Raw genomic sequence first — 7,041 nt, 5'->3', positions numbered from 1 at the left:
CTGAGCCAGCGCCTGCTCTGCGCAGGCCCCCGCCTTCCATTCTCCCCTGCCGCTCACCGCCTAGTCCTTTCCCGAACCCCTATTAGTTCCAGCCGTCGTCCTCTCGCTAGTCTGTTCTTGGGGACCGTTCAGCGCCAACAGTTTCGGGACTAAATTTGAGCGCAGATTTTTTTCTTTTTCTTTTTCTTTTCTTTTTTGCTTAGCGCTCGCTCTTTGTGGAATTGTCGGTTAATTACCACCGCACCCATTCCCAACACTGAGTGAGGGAGTGCTTGATCTTGCAAGGAAGGAAAAAAAGGTGTCAGGGACTTGGCCTCAAGCCCCCGCACCCGCCCTCGCCAGATTCTGCTGGCCCGAATCTGGCACTCTTAGGCAGTTGGGGTGAGGTGGAGGCTGGTCTCTGGTTTCCGCTAGGGTGGCTAGGTATAGGATGCACTGGGATCCAAGGCATAGGCCTGTCTCCTTGGCCTATTCCCTCTGAGACAGGCTCAGTACCCCTCTTGGGAAACAGCCCCCAGGTCCTGCCCAGTCTGGGGAGAGACGGCCAGCAATAGTTATTGGCAGTGGAAGGGGAAGGGCCAGCTGCCTTGGGAGCCCTGCCTGGTAGTCTTGGAGTATGTTTTTACCATGCCTCAATTTCCCCAGTCCTAGGGAAAATAGCAACTCATTAGGCTCCTTTCTGCTTGCCTCCTGGCTGAGGAGACAGGAGAGCCGTGAACCAAAGGGTGTAATGAAGGGCAGGGCTATTTGGGGTGACTGTGCTCTGCTTCTTCTGGAGAGGAGTCAATTGTCGCTTACAGTTTACAAGACCTGTTACAGCTGCAGTGCTGTTTTCCCCTTTACTCAGATTAGGTGGAGTCAAATGGAGACCCAGATCTCTTAGTTCTGGGTTCCTTGGAAGGGATATAGGGGAAGGGATATAGTGGATGGGGCAGGGAACATCTCAGGTGAGCCCAGAATCTAAGGGGGGGCCAAGGCTTTTTATAATCAGAGATTGGCAGGGGGGTGGGCCAGAGCAGGCAGGATCCCATTTAGGGTCCTGGGATGGTGGAGGTACCTGATGCCCATGCCCACTGCCAGTGAGGCTCCCCTGCATCCTCTTTTTTGGGAAGTTGGGAAATAGGTGGGAAGGGACTCCTATCCTTCTGGCCCAGCTGCCCTTTGAGGGTATGACTTCTGGCCCTGATCCCTCCTGGGGCTCTGTTTATGGCTGTAATTGCATCATTAGCTAGAGTTTATAGAGTTACTTAGCACCTGCCCCCACAGGGAGTGGCCCAGCCACCCCCAGGCTTCTGTCTCTTCCTTTTCAAAGTCAACTCCATTTCTGCAGGCAGCAGGGGTTTCCCCAACTGAAGCTGGCATTAAAGCCAGGTTGGGCCTTTGTCCTGGGGATGGAGGGAAGTCAGCACTTGGGGCCCAGCTTGGGGCTGCCCTGGAGATGACAGTGGAAATTGGGTTGGCCTCTTCTGATGGGGGGAGGGGGGCTCAGGATAGTGCTGAGGTTCCCAGAGCTGCCAGAAGTGTCCACATTTCAGAATGCAGAGAGCCTGTAGGCACAGACTGTGCACCTCCTCATCTGAGAGAAGGGACTAAAAAGGCCCCCACCTCCCAGGATTAAGGGCAGAGCAGTGAGTGAGGTGCATGGTGAGTACATGCTGTTGCCCTGGAGGTTCGTGTGGAGTTTGTATAATGGATGCATGTTTATGTGTGTGGTTATGAGATTCTAGGTATTCAGTTCCCTCTGTGTAGATGAATTGTGTAGATGCCTGTGTATGAGAGTGTAACAATAACACATTTATAACATATTAAGAGGCTATTCATGTCTTTATGCTGTGCTAGAGCAATATAATAAAATTTATTTACTAACAATAGTTGCCAACATTTATTGTGTGTTAACTCTTTAGATGAGATAGGAATTATTGTTTTTATTATACCCATTCAGAGAAGTTAGGCAAGTTACTAAAAGTTGTAACAGCCTGGGCATAGCAGGACTGTGATTCTAACCCAGGTTTAACTGACTCCAAAGGGACACTAAATCCCTAAAGGAGATCACTTCAGGGTTTCCCAGGAGTGCTTTCTTTCTTTTTATTTTTTAGTTGTAGATGGGCACCGTACCTTTATTTATTTTTACGTGGTGCTGAGGATTGAACTCAGAGCCTCACGTGGGCAAGGCAAGCGCTCTACCACTGAGGCACAACCCCATCCCCCCCAGGAGTGCTTTCTTCAAAGGTTTTGTCATGATGGTTTGAGGACCTTCTTTTTCCCGTCCAGGATACATTTTCTTAGGACCACACCTGTCTCCCCACTTCTCTTCTGAGCTACTGACACAGGTAACCAAAGGAGCCTCATGAGATCTGTCCTGCCAGGCCAGGCGACAAGATGGTTCAAACCAAGCTCTCTGGGCCTCTTTGGAAACCTCAGATGACCCAAGAAGGGAGGGCAGCATCCCATATTGACCCTTCTGAGTGCCCAGCTTTGTGCTGTGGGCTTCATGCCCAATTAACCTACAGTGACGCCCTCAGAACTTTCTTGCTTAATCAGATGTGGAGGAAAGGCTGTGGGACCTTTGGAGGAGAGTAGGACAGCAGCAAAAGTCATAAGGGCACTGGATTAGGAGTCAGGGACTGTAGGCTCCCTCTGACTGGCTCTGTGGCTGGGGCAGATTCTGCTCTGCTCAGCCTCAGTTTCCATGCCTGTGAACCCAGATCATCTGTGGGGTTCCCGCCAATGTGAACACTACAGAATTTTGCCCAGGGCACTAGGTCAGGCACCAGGGTTCAGAAATGCAGGAATATAGGATTGTTTGGGAGGCTGCTAGAGTCTATGGGATTGAAATTTAGTGAAAGATTGCCCTGGTGAGGCAGTCAGGAGGTATTTTGGGGATATAACTATAGCCACCTGGGCCAGGTGTAACCTAGTCACATGGAAGTATTCACACTGTGGGCTCTGGGGCCGGGCTTGGAATCCCATCTTTGCTACTTACCTCTGTGTGACCCTTGGCAAGCTGCTTAGCCCCACTGTGCCTCAGTTTCTACACCTAAAAAATGAAGATTATAGTAGCACCTACCTAATAGTGCTGAAAGATATATATTGATGCATGAAGCACACTTAGTACTTAGAGTAATATTTAGTTATTCTTTTTTTTGGGGGGAGGGGTGCTGAACCCAGAGGCATTTTACCACTGAGCTACAGCCCCAGGTCATTTGATTTCTTATTTTGAGATAGGGTCTTACTCAGTTGCTGAGAATCTCATTATGTTGCTGAGGCTGGCCTTGAACTGTCTTATCCTCCTGCCTCAGCCTCTGCAGTCTCTGGGATTACAGGTGTGTGCCACTATGCCTGGCTATGATTAACTCTTATAAATAATTTATTTCTTCATTTTTAATTTTCAAGTGAGGAAATAGAGGCATAGAGAGCTTCGGGGAGGGAATAACGGCCTGTGGGTTCAATCAGCTCTCCCTGCGTGTCTAATGCTCTTATATGTAATGTTGTCCATGGAAATTTGCAGGCCCAGTGGCTACAGTTCCCACCACTCCCTGTGCACCACCCCAGCCCAGTTTCATTTAATCAGATGGAGGAGACTTGGCATTGCCTGCAACATCTCTGCCACCCTTGCACTGCCCCTCAGGCTTCCTTGGGGAGCATCTGGCCTGGCTGCTTACTACCCCCTCCTAGGTGTGACTCTCCCCTGTCCTCCTGGTGCCTCCCCCTCCTCCATCTCTTTAGCTATGATGACACTGAGGGCAAAGATAAAATCCCAGTGATAGGGGAGGCTCTGGGACTTATGGTGCCCACAGGAAATGCTTTGCTGTGGGGTGACGGACAGCGGGTGAGATCCAAGGGCAGCAGATAGGGGCAGAAGCAACAGACAGAGCCATCAGCAACTTTCTGTCCTGGCTCATAAGTGTGAGCATAATGAGGAGAGGAAATGAGGTTTGGTCATCCCAAGCCTCTTGGGGACAGGCCACCTTGTTGAGTCTTACGCAGACAGTGGAGGTCCCAGAGTTAGATATGATGTTGTGGAGAGCTCTCCAGGAATTCCAGGTGACTCTGTCTAGAAACCCAGGTCTGCACTCCCTTCTCCCAGCCCTGTTCATGCAGGTGCCTTCTGCACACCTGCCCCTGCCCCTCCCACTAACCAAATCTTTCTCTCCATCAGGACACACCTTTCCATCCTACTGCAGCCTGGCCGTATGTTATGGTCACCTGGGAGCCCTTAGAAAACACTTCTGCATCTGAACCTCAGGGGGAGGAGCCTAGGCATCACTATTTTAAAAAGCCCCAAATGATTCTGATGCCATTTCTCTAAGCAGTGATTTTCACATATGAGTGCATCAAAATCCCTGGAGGAATGTTAAATCCCAGATTGCTGTCCCCACCCCAGGGTGTCCCTTTCAGCAGGTCTGCTAGTCCAGGAGGTCTGGAATTGGAATTTCTGACAAGTTCTCAGGTGATGCCAGAGCTCCTCGTCCCCAGAGCACACTTAGAAAACCACTGCCTTTGGGGCCTCTTGTCTTGCCACTGCTCAGGCATCTTGGTTAGGGAGCTATAGTGACCATTTAGTCCTGTGTCCATTCTGAAGGGAAGGGACCATTTTTGAGACCATTTAGTGTCCCTCCGTCCCCCCACCTTTTGGAGCCAGTGCTCATGTATTAGTGTGTTTCATGTTACTCTAACAAGATACCAGAGGCTGGGGAGCTTTATAAAGAAAAAGTGTTTATTTAGCTCACAGTTCTGGTCAAAGGCCAAGAGGCCATATCTGATGATAGACTTCTTGCTGGTAGAGTCCTGCTTGAGGTGGTATAGGACATCACATGGCAAGAGATACAGAGCACAAGTGTGTCCCTTCTGGACTCTCTCCCTCTTATAAAACCATCAGGATTCAATCCTGGGGGCCCCCCTCTAATGATCTTATCCTAATCACCTCCCCAGTACCCCTGTCTCAGCACAATAGTCAGAATCAGTTTCTACCCTCTTCATACCTCCGAATGAGGATTAAATATCAACATATGAACCCTTAGACAGCTCTCAACCCATATCCAAACTGCAATATCCCATTAAACTGACCGCCACTCACTTACATGGTTCTTGGTCCCATTTTTTAAGACAGTGCTTAAGAAATATATGCTGCTTGAGGAGACCCTCATCATTATACAAAATACATGTATGAAAATGTGAATTTGGTGTCAACATATCTTATATACAGAGATATGATAAATTGTATAAAGATGTATTAAGAATTGTAATGCAAAAAACAATAATAATAAGAGAGCTCATGTAAAAAATAAATAAATGCATAAAAATTAAAAAAAAAAGAAATATATGCTGCTTATGAAGGCCAAGTAAGATGTATGAAGAAGGATAGTGCTATCCAGAGGGTCATCAGAACACGTGGCAGAAGCTGAAGCTGCTGCGTGGGTGCTTGGGGGCTGCAGGAGCATTGTTGGAATAGGGGCAAGTCCCAAAGCAACCCTTCAGATCACTGGAGGGCCTCTGCCGAAAGGCCTGTTGGGTTTCACTCTGGCCCACAGCGGGCAAGTATTTTATCACTGTTTGAATTGCATTTCTTATTAATAGTAAAAATAATAAAACACACACAAAAAGAACCCATTCTCTCCTTGTCTTGGCCCCACAGAGGTGGGGAGGGTAGATGGAGAACCCCTGTTGCAGGTAGCTGTGTCTACCATCTTCCAGGGCCTGGAGGGCATCGAATGGTCAGGAGAGCCTGGGGGCTCACCCTGGGGCTTGTGGGGGTAGAGTAGCCCTTGGAAACTGGAGGGAGTTGGGGTGAAACCCGGTGGGAGGTGAGGAGGGTAGGGAGAGGAGGTTGAAGGAAGAGCTTGGGGTCTGAGCCCGCACCCCTTTGTGGGTGCCCTGAGGTCAGGGCTCTGGTCTGTTTTGCTCCATGCGGTATCACCTGGAGCCTGGAAGGGAGCCTTGAGTATGGTGGATACTCGGTAAATCTTTGTGGAATGAGTGAGTGAATGGAAGTCAAGGCACCATCATGTGCCCAGAAATGAGGACACAAAAAATGCTTGACCCACAATCTCCACCTTGCAGGTGCTTCCCCGTCTAATACCCAGGACTTCGTCCACAGCCCCACAAGGTCCTGAGCTCTGCCTCTGCCCTGCCCTCTTCCACCAGGATGCAGGCCCAGCCTTCTTGGCTTGGGGTTCAGTCTGTTCCTCCCCACAGAGAGGTTGCCAGCACCCCCTCCCCCCAGTTCTCCAAGTGGGTCTGTGGGGCGGGGCTCTGGTTTGTTGGCTCCTGTTTGCCAAGGGAAGTCACAGCCTGTCCTCTGCCTTGTTTATAATTGGTTTGGGGACAACACCTGCTCAGCCCCCTCTAGTCTCTGAGGGGTGTGGAGTGGCCAGGAGGTGACACACTATACTGTCCACCCCCCTGCTGTCTCTCATCTCCTCCCTGCCCTGGCCAGGTGCATTCAGCTGCTCTGAGGGCAGCGCTGACGGGCTTTGCTCAGGCCTGATTGGAGTGGTAGAGTTGGGAGCCCTCTCAGCCAGCTGGTGCTGTCCCTATGTGGTTGAGAGGAGGGACCCCTCAGCCCCCATCCCAGAACCTCCTGGCCTTCAGCACCTTTGGATCAATAAGTGTGCCCTGAGCACCTCCTGGATACCCAGCACTATGCTGGCCAAGCCTGCGGAGTCGAGCAACAACTGGGCTCCGCCTCACCAGGGAATCTCAATCACTGCAAAGGACAGACAGGTGGAATGACAGAAGGTAGAGTTAGGAGGATGTTCCATGGGAACAAAAACGGGTGAACATAATCGTGGTAGTAACTAGCCCTTTGCCCCAAAGAGCTTGCTTCCTCTGGGCTCTGGCCAGCACAGGGACCTTGACTGAGTGTGCCCTTCCTCTGTCTGGACCCCAAAAAGAACAGCTCTACTGCTCCCCAGTCCTCTCACCTGGGGACACCTCTGCAGGCCCTGTCAGAGTCCTTTCTTCCAGGAGTTCTGGAGGCTGCTGAATAGGAGGGGAGGCCCCTGAGCCACCCGCCTGCCACTCGGAAGCCCTGAGACAAAG

The sequence above is a fragment of the Marmota marmota genome, unplaced genomic scaffold, assembly GCF_001458135.2.
Source record: "Marmota marmota marmota unplaced genomic scaffold, marMar, whole genome shotgun sequence".
In the NCBI taxonomy this organism is placed as follows: Eukaryota; Metazoa; Chordata; class Mammalia; order Rodentia; family Sciuridae; genus Marmota; species Marmota marmota.
Note: the sequence above shows the minus strand (reverse complement) of the source record.